Below are 12,685 nucleotides of genomic sequence, written 5' to 3'. Positions count from 1 at the left end.
TGGACAACAGCACTGGGAAGGCGCGAAGACCCCAAGTTCGTAACCCACGGTAACTCACTCTATAAACGATTACAAACTGGACTCTGCAGAGACACTTCGCCAACACTCATCACCGTAAAGCATCGTTCCTCTGCGATACGCAAATGGGGTGAATTGTTAAAGCTTTTCTTGTTACGAAAAAAAGCAGCTCACAAGATGAAAGTACAGGAGCAGGAACTATCATGTTCACACAGCGGTAAAGATACGGACAAGAGACATGTGCACAAGACACGAGAGCTGTCGTGTATGCCACCAACTGGCCAACATACGTCGGGACCAGTATCCCCTCCCAAGAATATCCCGAAGTAATCAAGTCAATCAAGTCAAGTCAAGCTGTCGTGTAGTGAACTTTTTTTAGCGGAACAAAATATACACGCCTCTGACAAAACCAAAACATCGAAAAGGCCCAAGAACTTTCTATTTCAATATCCTGTATTTGTACATAATGCGTATTGCCGCCCTACCCTTAGCCTTTCTTCTATTCTAGAGGCTCGTGTACTTTCTAGAGGCCCTTCGCTACGGCGTCTCTCATAGCCTGAGTCTCTTTGGGACGTTAAACCCCATACACTAAACCAAACCATGTTTTATCGCTCCCCTTTCTTTCCCTCTCCCTGTCCTTTTATTCCCGCTAGCCGCAGCTCAACTGCTTCAGGTTTCGATAGAAGATGCCGCGGCTAGCAACATCTGTTCTTTACAATCTCATTTTTATTTTTAAGCCACTACCAACAACGACAACAACAAGAACTTTCATGCTTTAACTTCTCGAACAGAACGCAACGTTGAAGCGTTGATTTTGTTTACTTCAATCGCTGGTTACTGCGGTAACGTCGCCTGCGCGCCTTCGGCAGTTGTTGCCAGCCGCTGTTTACTTGTGTCCTATAGTACAGGCGCCAACTGGTCGGCGACCGTGGAAACGGCGCGCGAGCGTGGCGTCGTGGTTACACTCGGTGCCAGTCCCCGCGCCGACACAAGCTCGTGTTGTTCGCGCGCCCCTCAAGACGCCATTCGATAGGCCGCTATCGAATGGATGGCCGGCTCCAAAATGGCGCCGCCGGCCCTCCTCGCGTCGTCTGCGCGTTGAGCAGGAGACTCCCCTTTACCGTGGGACTGGAGTGCGAGCAGTGATGGCGCCCGCGTAGCGTCAGACAGTGATCCAACGCTGGAGCTTTAGCCTCCGCTCGGTTGGCTGTCGTCGTGTCTTGTGACTTGTTTGCTAATCTGCACCGACCGCCGAGTGATCTGAAAAATGAGTTCGCGTGCACCCGGGTCGACGTAGGTGGACAGCAGTGGTGTTTAACAGCTCAAGGAGCTTCGTGGCCGTGACTGTGTTCACTGCGGCGTGCTTCAACTCAGACGTAAGTAGCATTGAAATTCTACCGTCATGAGAAGGAGACAGCCGTGCCGAAGAACCGTGCCAAAAAACAAAGAAGCCGTTCGATTTATACTGTCTTATTCTTCGCCACTTCGCTAGCTTTCTGTTCCGGATAACGGGACCACTGCAAAAGAGTTGTCGCATTGGGGTTCACTGAACGAATGCAGTGACCTATTCGAAACTCCTACCACAATAAGGCACGGGGTGTTCACACTCGTTTGTTGCAGGTTGCCGTCACTTTGTGGCTTATGTATATTTTTGTACGTGTGTTGTATACATTGTGTACGCCCTACCGCAGCAGAGCAAATCGGCTTCTGAGACAATACTTGTATCAGAAATTTCGGGGTTACGATGGCGGGATGGGACATTCGCATATGATTCCTCTCGGTCCATGGTGTTTTCTGGTTGCTCTTGTTTGTGTGCAAGCTGTTTAGTGATTTAAGAAATAAGTGCGCATTGAACCGTGCCGATCCTTGCTAGGTGCTTTTCGAGCGCTAACTGCTGGACTATCTGCACCGGGATTTTCGTTAACTCGATAATTCGGTTTCGTTCAATTTTTACCACCACGTACCGCATGAAAAGAAACTGAAGACTGTATTTCTGGAAATTAACAAAACAGTACACGGTGGTAGCGAATTTTTGATCTGATAACACCTTTATATGCGCGCTCTATAGCATTAGACCACTTCGCTACGACGCGACTTTTTGTTCTCTAGCGCTTAAGCCCGCACTCAGCGAAAAGTCCGTGCTCCATTCTGAAGCCTCTGGAGCAACTCGGCAACCTCACGCACACGCACGTACGCACGCACAGACACGCACGCACACACACACGCACAGACACGCAGGCGCACACATACAGTTGAACCTCGCTATAACGAAATAATGGATATAAAGAAGGAATTACGATCCCCTCGGAAACTCGGTCAGCAGCAGGCTTCTGAACAAACAAACGAACAGAGAGAAACAAAATGGCTAAATGCAAGGAATGGCCAATTCAAAAAGACGACGTGGAGCACAAGTTGAGTATAACGCTCGGCAGCCGGAACCCGCTCCCTGCAGTCATGTACACTCGGCTTGAATGTGTGAAACGGAACGCCAATATATTTAGGGCGCGCACACAACCCTTTCAATCCATCATAACGGGTTCGTATTGAGCACCATGAACCAAACCACAGACCCGAACTTTGGGAGCGGCTCATCTAAGTGCCAGAGACGATGCCAGACTGATCATTTTTTTTTATTCGAGATGTTTGCCATTAGGCATAATGAAAAAGGGGTAAGAAAGTTATAAGAAGGAGTGTAAACAAGCCTCGCTTAAAAAGTGCAAAAGTTCTCGATAAAGCGATTATCATGCGTCCACTTGCGATAGACGCCTGCAACATCCCATCGCAAGCCTACCTTCCTTATGAAACGTCGTCTCACGGAGGCTGTAGCCGGTCAAGTCCAGATCAATCATGGGCTTTCACAACAAGGTTATCCCATCTCACACATGCGCACACGGCGTGATGTGGCGAGCCCATCATCATAGGCTTTTAGCATATAGGGGACGTACTAGCGTAGACGTACAACGGCTTACCGGACGCCGGCTGAGCACATGCAGTGGCCCTGCCTGACCCCACCAATGCCACTGCGCGTGCGCGGGCATACTTCTACGTTATAGTACGTCTCTCGTATGCTAGAAGCCTCTATTGACAAAGCCGGCTATGGCGCGACGTGTGCGCAAACATCAAAGGGGGTAACCTTGCTGTGAAAATTTCAGTTGTGGGACTCGTGGACAATTTTCCCCTTTGTATTCACAAACACTGCATTGGACAATCGAAAGGTCATGCACGTTTTATTTGAAGCTGCTTAAAATGAAGCGGTTAGAGCAGCAGATTCGTCAAAAATCATGCTTTTGTCACGCATTAGGCTCTGAACTTAGTTTCTGTAGACACCCGTTATTCAAACTTTCAATAGTTTTAAAACAAAGTTCAGCGAAGACGTCGAGACGCCGCTGCCTTTGACGCATGCGGCTGCCTTTGACGTGGATATCACCTAGAACCTAAATCCTGCGGAAAAAAACAGTGTGTTATCTGCGAGATTAGTTATTGCACAAAACGAGATTTGTTCTATTGAAGCAAGGCTTAGCGGCGCTTACAGAGGCAGTTTTGAGTGGTGGGTCATACTGAGTTGGTTTGAACTGCTTACTTCTTTAATGTAAACGAAAGAAACTAGACTTTCGTATGGGGTTGTCTGACCCTTCATTGTGACTTTTACAAACCCCGCCCTCCCTACGCCGTTGATGGCGTCATTCGTGGCGTGCCTTTGGAAGCTCTGATGTGCGAGTTTTAATTGGAAATAATTGCGATAGAATCCACCTCTCTGATTAGGCTTGGTCTTGTTCGTTTATCTAACAGCATGGACCGCTCGCTTGGTTGACACAGCCAACATCGATACCGACTCGTCAAAATTTCCACCGTTGTCAATTATAGCGAAGATTAGTTGCGATCCGCTATCACGTCGTGCGAGTGGTTCAAGTCAAAGCCTATGGCGTCACTGTTCTTTCTTAATTTTTTTTGTATCATTAACAAAAAACTCAGGAGAGCGGTGCGAATTTCCTTATGATGACTTTTAAAGCTCATTCTAAAAAATGCATCTTTAATTTAGTTTCTCTTTGAGAGACTAGAAGGGAGCAGCAGAAACTTGAGCTCCGTCTTAAGGATATGACGATAGCGTTAATCAATTCCTTCAGTGGCCTGGGGTACTCTTTGCGTATCACTTCGCGGGAACGCACACTGTTCTTTCTTTGCAGCATCACATACCACTTAACCTACCCTTAAAAGTGCAATGCGATAGCGTTGGCATTCCTCCGGTGCAGATACTCCTCTGTCGCCTATAGGTTCTGCCTACATGCCCATACATGCGGATTTGGTCATTGTGCACTTTACATTCATAGCTACATGGGAGCCCTCATTTGGTGAAGCGGTTAAGAGATGCTCCACTGCCGTTGCACGTGACATTCAAACACAGCCACAGGTGAAGCTTGTGACACCCAGGTTGCTCTTCCCGAGCAACCTCTCGCGAGCAATCATTGATTTAGCTGCTGCCAGCCCTGTTGGGAAGTTTGCTCACAATCCGGTAGGCAGGTAGCCACTGGCCACGATGGGCAAGTTGTGATGACGTCACAAGATCACGTGACCCAACTGGCAGGTGGGCCACCTGCTTTTCTCGACACGCCGCCGATGCCGGGGGTAGCTGCTGAACGGGACCCATCATGTTATCTCAATAATAATTGTGCGACTGCTACTGTGTGCCTAGGTACTCACGGCACAACTTTTTAAAAGGTCCAATTTCCTTCAAGCTATCAGCAAAATACTGGTGAGGTTAAAGTATAACAGAAGTGAGAATATGCGCGCGCCTCCTATATGGGACCCTTTCCATGCTAACCTAATTCATTGACTTGAAATGATTCAGAACAACTTGGTTAATTTTGTGTCACCTGTCACCGCACTAAACAGCTTTGCACCAAGGAAACAGGCTCTGTCCGCAGCACCTCCTGATCTTCGCAGAAAAAGCCCTTCTTGTTCTGGATCCCGCCCCACTCTACATGATGAGATTCCTGGCATGGAGCATATCACTTGCAATAACCCCTCTTTTGATTCCTTTATCCAGCGCTCCAATAGCAGAGGTTGAACCGCATTCCTTGCCACGACGCATATATAAGCCACTTGAATTCTGTCTCGCTGCTCGCTTCCAGAGCGTCTTTGTCCTGGATACAACTTTGACGCATTGTTATATTGCCATGCTGTTTTCGTTTATAATAAATTCTACTTGTTTCTTTTTTGTGCTCTATAGTGCATTGCACCCATTTGTTTATGCCTTTAATGCAAAGCGTATCTAAATATATGAACAAAAAATTCAACCTCTAATTCAGCCCAGTACCCCGTCAATAAACGTTAATGCCTAATTCCTCACAACGTATAGTCCGCTATAAAGTGGAAGGGAACACGTTACCCGCAATCAACTAATGAATGCTCCAAAAGCACAATATTCTACTCTAATCTGAATAGTCTTCCTGTGGACCGATAATGCTCATAAGATATTTTCAATCTCAGTGTAGAAGTGACAACAGAATGTGTTCTTGCGTACAGACTGCCTGTTCCCTTTAGTATTGGAGATAGCTGTACGTGCATCCGGCTAATTAACAAATCGTTTCTCCGCTACTCCAGCCACATTGACAGATGGTTTCCGCTGACGTCGCCGCGACCGCTGTATGCGTGAACCGTGAGCAGGGCTAATGCCTGGACTAATCTGCTTATCTCGAGGGGCCCGGTAAGAGCTCCGGGTGAGGTGGGAACGCAAAGCCGCGGTGACGTCATAGTGACGTAATGGTTAGATTGCGATCTTGCTCTGCCGCGTTGATGTTGAAATTCGACAAAATGATACAGCGCAACGACGATAATGCTGGATGGAGCTAACAAGAAACGAGATACGGTAGTGACGTAAGGGTTGGGGATAATAACCGGACAGCCCCAGTGCGTCCCGAGCGGAAGGAGTCCCTATGATAAAGGGGGCGAAGATCCAATGATGCAGAGGTAATTGTGCGGAGGCGTCTGCATCGCTCAGAGTCCGCCCTGAAGAATGCTTCCCTCCCTGATGTATCAATCTCTGCTATCACTTTAAAGCAAACCTCACTCACATCCTAGTCGAGTGCCTAGGTTGGCAACCTTCTCTAAGATTCCAAATCTTAAACTAAAGTCTGTGGGAGACTTCGTTGCTCAGCCCTCAGCCGGAGGTACAACTCAGGATAGTGAGTTGGGTCCTGGAGGTCGCCAAGAAGTATGAACTTCGAGCCACATAGCGCAGTCGGGAGGGCCCACGCGCTTGTAAAAACCTCATTCCTAACACATACCGCTGCCATCTTTGTCATACGACGAATAAAAGTGTATTCCTCCTCCTCCTCTCCAGTGAAACCGGCGTCTCGTTCGAGCTCAAAATTTGCCCGGAGATGACATTTAGCGGCGAGTTGCGTTTTATACTTTACGTTTGAGCGGGATATATACTTGCCTGATTCGGTTGGAGTTAATCAAAAGTCCGCATTGTCAACGGCAATGCCGTGCAGAAAGAAGACAACAACAACACAAGTAATTGCACCACCTCCTTTGTAACTCGGTCGTGAGATTTGTCACGTAATTATTAACACGTAGAGAGCTCACTTTCTTTTCATTCGCCATGCCTAGTTTTCTTCCCCATTCCTAAACTATTTTATATCTCTCCGTCACTAGTCTTCTAATGTATGGTTGTTTCTACGTTCTGAAAATTGATCATATCCTGGTCCTTTTTACACCTCAGATTACCTCAGATTTCATGTAGTATAGGCAGCTTAGAGTTATTGTACAAGTACCTAGAGTTGAAGTACTTATATTTGGGCGTGTTGGTTCATAACTTTTCAGGAGGACACAGGGGCGCAATAAAAGACACGGACATAGAAGTAGACAGGGATGAAGCGCTCGTTCCTGTCTACTTCTAAGTCCGTGTCTTTTATTGCGCCCCTGTGTCCTCCTGAATACCTAGAGTAGCACGTAAATCTGCCGAGTTGCTGCAGAAAGCATCGAAGTTATGAGGCAAAGCCGCAGAGCGAGGCAAGCTTTCCGATCCTTTTACTCGGCATAAATATATAAATCAGCACTGTTCACGGTAAAATATGGGGTATGATGTTGCCCAAGGTAATCGCTCGGTGATTTTTCCGCCCAAGTTGCACCGTATAGCCTCTGCTGCAAACTAGAAGTGCGTCTCTGCCGCGTAACTTGGATGTTTTCTGTGGCAGCTCGGCAGACCCAGGCGCTAATCTGGGTACTTATACCGTCACTATAGGGCAGCTGAATGGGAAGCGCTATCTCTTGGTGGCAGAGGAAAGTAGAGGCACGTGAGCACGAAACGAAGAGTGCTTTCCCAGTCCTGTCCGGGCGAGAGATGGCGCTACTGGGACAGCTATTGCGAGGAATAGTGAACTTTCAGTTCATTTAGGTATTAAGCCAAAATCTTTATATATTGCATGCTTCGCACGTGCTAATAATTTTAAGTAGATTTTTTCTACGGACAATTGAACACTGGAACTTAATTCCTGGAATATCTCTGCCTTGCTTTTCCATTACAGTAATTTTTAACAGCAGTTCATCGATGCCCCATAATGTTATGTAGTGAATTCTTTTTAACCATCATCCTGCAATAGCCCACTATGGGCTTCAGTACGACCGACCGACCGACCGACCGACCGAGCGAGCGAGCGAGCGAGCGAGCGAGCGAAAGAACGAAAGAAGACGACGGCTAGTTAACCTTCCAAACAACGCAGTAACGAACAAAAAGCAGCGCAAAGCGCCATTACTTCTGTGCTTGCCATACAAGCTTTACTCGGTCATAGGCCGTATAATATGCTGCTTTCATCAGAGACTGCGTTTTTATGGGGGTTTAACGTCCCAAAGCGACTCAGGCCATGAGGGACGCCATAGTGAATGATTCCGGCTAATTTCGACCACCTAGGGCCCTTAACACGCACTGAAATTGCACAATACACGGTCCTCTAGAATTTCGCCTCCTTCTAAATGCGACGGCAGCGGCCGGGATCGAACCCGCGTATTTCGGGCCAGCAGCCGAGAACCACAGGCACTGAACCACCGCGGCGTCAGCGTAATTAACTGACGAGCGGAGCCGTAGGTCGGGCGCTTATTTCACCTTCGATATTGACCTTTTGCGTCGACGCTAGGGGCGGGCGAGAATGCTCGCTTTGACGCGCAGACAATCCATATATAGCAAGCATGTAAACAACCTGTCGGCAATGCGAATCCTGCCCAGGTGGCGACAACTCGGCATTTGCGAGGAAAAAAAAAACAGCGGGCAACTTCGTGAAGACATCTGTTTTCTTTATCGCGACCTCCGAGCGCGCTATTCTTAGCAAGTGCGCATATTAGGTTTTACATTTGCTCTGCGTTGTCGAAAGGCGGGAAAATTTATGGGGATGCCCTCGCTTATTCGTATACGTGAGATAAACATGGCGATTGCATCAGGGTTTTTGTATCTCGTTATGCACTGCATACCATATGCAACTTAAAGCTTCCACAGGATTGCTGAAAATTGAAAATTTGTTTTTGAGGGGAGGAAATGACGCAGTAACGGTCGCACCTATCTCGGCGGACACCCTAACCGCGCTGTAAGGGAAGGGGTAAAGGAGGGAGTGAAAGAAGGAAGAAAATGGTGCCATAGTGGAGGTCTCCGGAGAAATTTCGACCACCTGAGAATGTTTAACGTGCACTGACATCGCACAGCACACGGGCGCCTTTTGCGTTTCGCCTCCATCGAAACGCGGCCGCGGTGGTGGAGGTGAAAAACTTTTTTAATACTCAAAGATAGTTCGGGGGTCGGGATACCCCGCTACATGGTCGGTATCCTTAGTCCGGGACACCCGTGCCCGCTTTAGTGGAGCCCTTTGGGACTCCAGTGTAGAGCAGCGGCCACCGCGGTCGGGTTCGAACCCTGGTACTCCGGCCCGCTAACATGGACTGTGCAACTGCAGTAGGTAACTTGCGATTTGACGTCTCACGAGTCGTGTGCCCTGAGGGTTTCCGAACTGAATGGCGATAGGACACTGGCCTTATGCAGCAGTGGTAGAGAACGAATCGCTTAAACAAGTGACTCAGGCATTACAACTGCCGCCAGGTCACTGTAAGGCTAATCCCGTTTGTACATTTACACCACTACCAGCTTGTTTTTAACCAGTGGTTTGGTTTGGTTTATGGATGTTCAACGTCCCAAAGCGACTCAGGCTATGAGGGACGCCGTAGTGAAGGGCTCCGGAAATTTCGACCACCTGGGGGTTCTTTAACCTGCACTGACATCGCACAGTACGCGGGCCTCTACAATTTAGTCTCCATCAAAATTTGACCCCCGTTGCCGGGATCGAACCCGCGTCTTTCGGGTCAGCAACCAAGCACCATAACCGCTGAACCTCCGCGGCGGCCTTTTAACCAGCGGAGCTGGAAGTAGAGGCACGCATGGGCAGAGCGGCCGTGTGAAAAAGGCGGATGGCAATGCCTGCTTCTCATTGATGCCGATGCAGGAATCAAAAGCTGGTTATTTCGAAGAGTTTTGTGCCCTGGAAAGGTTGCTTTGCTTGCGAACTTTTCGCAACCGCATGTCTTTTGGCGCGACGTAGGTAGAATTTGTTGGGCCACAGTGCTGAGGGCAATTGCGTTTTCAAAATTCTAAAAACTGATATGGATATTACTTACGGTGGGCTACACGCCTATCAATAAGTAAGGAGGTTAACAGTAGTAGTTAAAAAGTTAACTATTAAATTTTGGTTAACCAGTCTACTAGTTAGCGCGTATTAGCCCTGTTCTGATGTACTATGCAATCCATCCAAGCTTAAAATTTGTTGAGCCACAGCGCCGAGGGGCCCCGCCGCGGTGGCTCAGTGGCTACGGCGCTCGGCTGCTGGCCCGAAAGACGCGGGTTCGATCCCGGCCGCAGCGGCTGAATTTCTTGAAGGCGAAATTCTAGAGGCCCGTGTGCTGTGCGATGTCAGTGCACGTTAAAGAACCCCAGGTGGTCGAAATTTCCGGAGCCCTCCACTACGGCGTCTCTCATAGCCTCAGCCGCTTTGGGACGTTAAACCCCAATAAACCAACCAACCAACAGCGCCGAGGGTAAACGCATTTGCGAAATTCTAAAATCTGATATGGATATCACCTACAGTAGCCTACACGGCTTTGAATGATTCAGGAGCCTAACAACAATAAAGAATAATAGTTAAAGAGTTAATTATGAAATGTTGCTGCCTGCTAGTCAGCTCGTCTTAGCTGTATTCTGATGCACTACACCGCTGACAACACTATGCCGGAAAAAATCGCTGTTCTAACACATAAAGCAAATTGTGTAAAGCCTTAGGTGAAACACCCTGTTTATGTATTCAAAACACATCTTACAGTGCCTGAAAGGTCACTTAGTAAAAAGGGCAAAAACCTATGTAAGCACAAGGAGAACAAACAGCAAAACACAAAGCGAGATGCAAGGCAAGAAAGGAAAAGGGGTAGTATTTGTACAGGGGTGATGACGGTGATGAAAAACTTTATTCTTCTTATTATTATGGAATGCCTCACTGCCGGTTGCTTTTAGTGTGAAAGAACTTATACGGTCAACAACACCACCACCAAGAATCTTGTCCCCGACTGTACATATGTTCAGGGGTTCGTGAAGCTTGGACTGGTCGCTTCTTTCAGTCCGGGACACAGCTGGTTTCCCCGATTGCTCTCGCCCGTTGTATTGGTCAGAGCTGTTCCTTCCGGTCCGAGCTGGTTAGGGCGGCCTCCTTGTTGACGTAGTTTGGGTAGGTCTAAGGCAAAACAATGTTATTGGGGCAAGTTATATAATGTTTAACGGAAGAGGTGGCATAAACGCACCAAAAATTGCACATAAAAAATTAAATAAAAGCAGTTGACATGATATAAATGTGAATTATTCTAAAACGCACGGAAAGACAAAACATGATGCAATAGCAATGAAAAAAAGGAGATAATGAGAGAGTGAAACAAACCTCGATGCGATTACAGATGATACTTGTGTAGCTAATCTTGGAAATTTTAATGTTTTTTAAGGAACGAAACAGCGCAACTAAAACGAAGGACCAAGAAAAAGAGAGACACGAACACGTGCTTGGTCCTTGGTTTTAGTTGCGCTGTTTCGTTCCTTAAAGATGCAATACCAACTCGCCCACTATGCTATGTTGCTACAAATTTTAATGGTTGGACATGGAAGCCATAATGTGGGAAAGATGATATCAAAGAGCTATGGCACGTTCTTGGTATTGAATAGTTCTTCTATATAAGGGAGGAAAAAAAGAAGGAAGCTCCTACATGTTGCGACCAATTATTTTACGCATTCAATTTATGTACGAATACTTACCAAGTCTAGTATTCTTGGACAAAATTTTGAAAATTGGAATATTGTAAGATACTGTTGTAAAAATATTGAAGGTAATGGTCCATTCTTCCGATACGCAGCAAAATCTTCATTTAAAAGTTTTTCCATAACTCACGTAGATTAATAGTTAATACTGCCATTAAAAAAAAAAAAACTAATGGGGAACCTTTTTGAGGAGCGCAAAAATGTAAACAACAAAAAAAGGGCAAGCTTACCGAAAGAGAATCTGCGGACATACTGATTGCTATAATGAAATATTACAATATCTGAAAAAAAAAATTGTTTTCATGAACTCTTTCCTGCTAAAAAAGGTTTCTGACCGGAATTGCTGGGTATGCTTTCGTAACATGTTCATGCACTGTATAAGAACTGATTCTGTATATATAGAACGGTTCTGCACTGTATAAAAACTGAACTATAGCAGGTGTTTCACGGAAGATTTTAAGTAATACATGAAAATAGGTTTCTTTAAGTAAAAATATGGCTTTTTCAGCATAGTAGGTGATTAACAAATTTTTAATAATGAAAATTTTGACTATTATTATTAGGCGCATAGTTGCAATTACAGATTGTAGCCGGTTGTTAGTAATAGCCATATCAATTTTTAGAATTTAGAAAACGCAATTACCCTTGGCGCTGTGGCTCGACAAAATTAGGCTTTTTTTTGACAAGTTACGTGCACTGGAAAGGTTGCTTCGCCAGCATGCTATTCGAAGGCGCATGCATTTTGGCACAATGTCGCCAGATTTTGTCGAGCCACAGTGCCACGGATAATCGCGTTTTTGAAATTATACAAACTTCTTGGCTATTACTAGCGTCTGGCTACAAATCTAATTGCATCACTAGCCTAGCTGTAATAGTTAAAAAATTTATTATTAGAAATTATTTAACCAGCTTACTACTGAAGAGAATCCACTGGCTTTCCGGTGTCCCCCAAGACTGGTAATACTATGCCGATAAAGCCATATTCTTACCCCAAGAAGCCTATTTGGAAAATTACTTAAAGGGCAACTGCAGCACTTTTTTGAAAATTTTACGATATTCAAGGATTAAAATCCATGTACGCTATAGGTAAAGCATGCCACGTGTTTTTGCACTAGTATTTAAAGCAGTGACGTAATCAACGATTGAATTTTGCGCTTCTCCTCAATGCATTGAAGGAGTGCAGGGAAACTCAGCGTGACCTCACGGAAGGTATGATTTCAAATTACTGCTGTCGTCAGCCCCACCATGCCCTGACGCGTTAGACGCTGCCAAACAACTCTCTGCAGGGTTCGCCTTCGGTGGCGTTGTTTTTTTCTACCGAGCAGGCGTTTGCGC

At 46.3% G+C, this 12,685-nt stretch overlaps 1 protein-coding gene across 1 annotated transcript in view; it reads left to right on the top strand.

Moving 5' to 3' along the window:
• The first annotated feature begins 1,295 nt into the window (after positions 1 to 1,295).
• The window catches only part of LOC149330872 (thyrostimulin alpha-2 subunit-like), a 233,407-nt gene continuing 222,017 nt past the window's right edge, over positions 1,296 to 12,685 (top strand). The window contains exon 1 of the mRNA XM_089561575.1: positions 1,296 to 1,394. The gene's annotated coding sequence lies outside the window, so the exon portion shown is untranslated. The remainder of the gene's footprint in view (positions 1,395 to 12,685) is intronic.

This window comes from Amblyomma mixtum, chromosome 9 (assembly GCF_055824585.1).
Source record: "Amblyomma mixtum isolate Tamu chromosome 9, ASM5582458v1, whole genome shotgun sequence".
Lineage (NCBI taxonomy): Eukaryota > Metazoa > Arthropoda > Arachnida > Ixodida > Ixodidae > Amblyomma > Amblyomma mixtum.
Note: the sequence above shows the minus strand (reverse complement) of the source record. Positions and strands in the feature narration are given on the sequence as shown.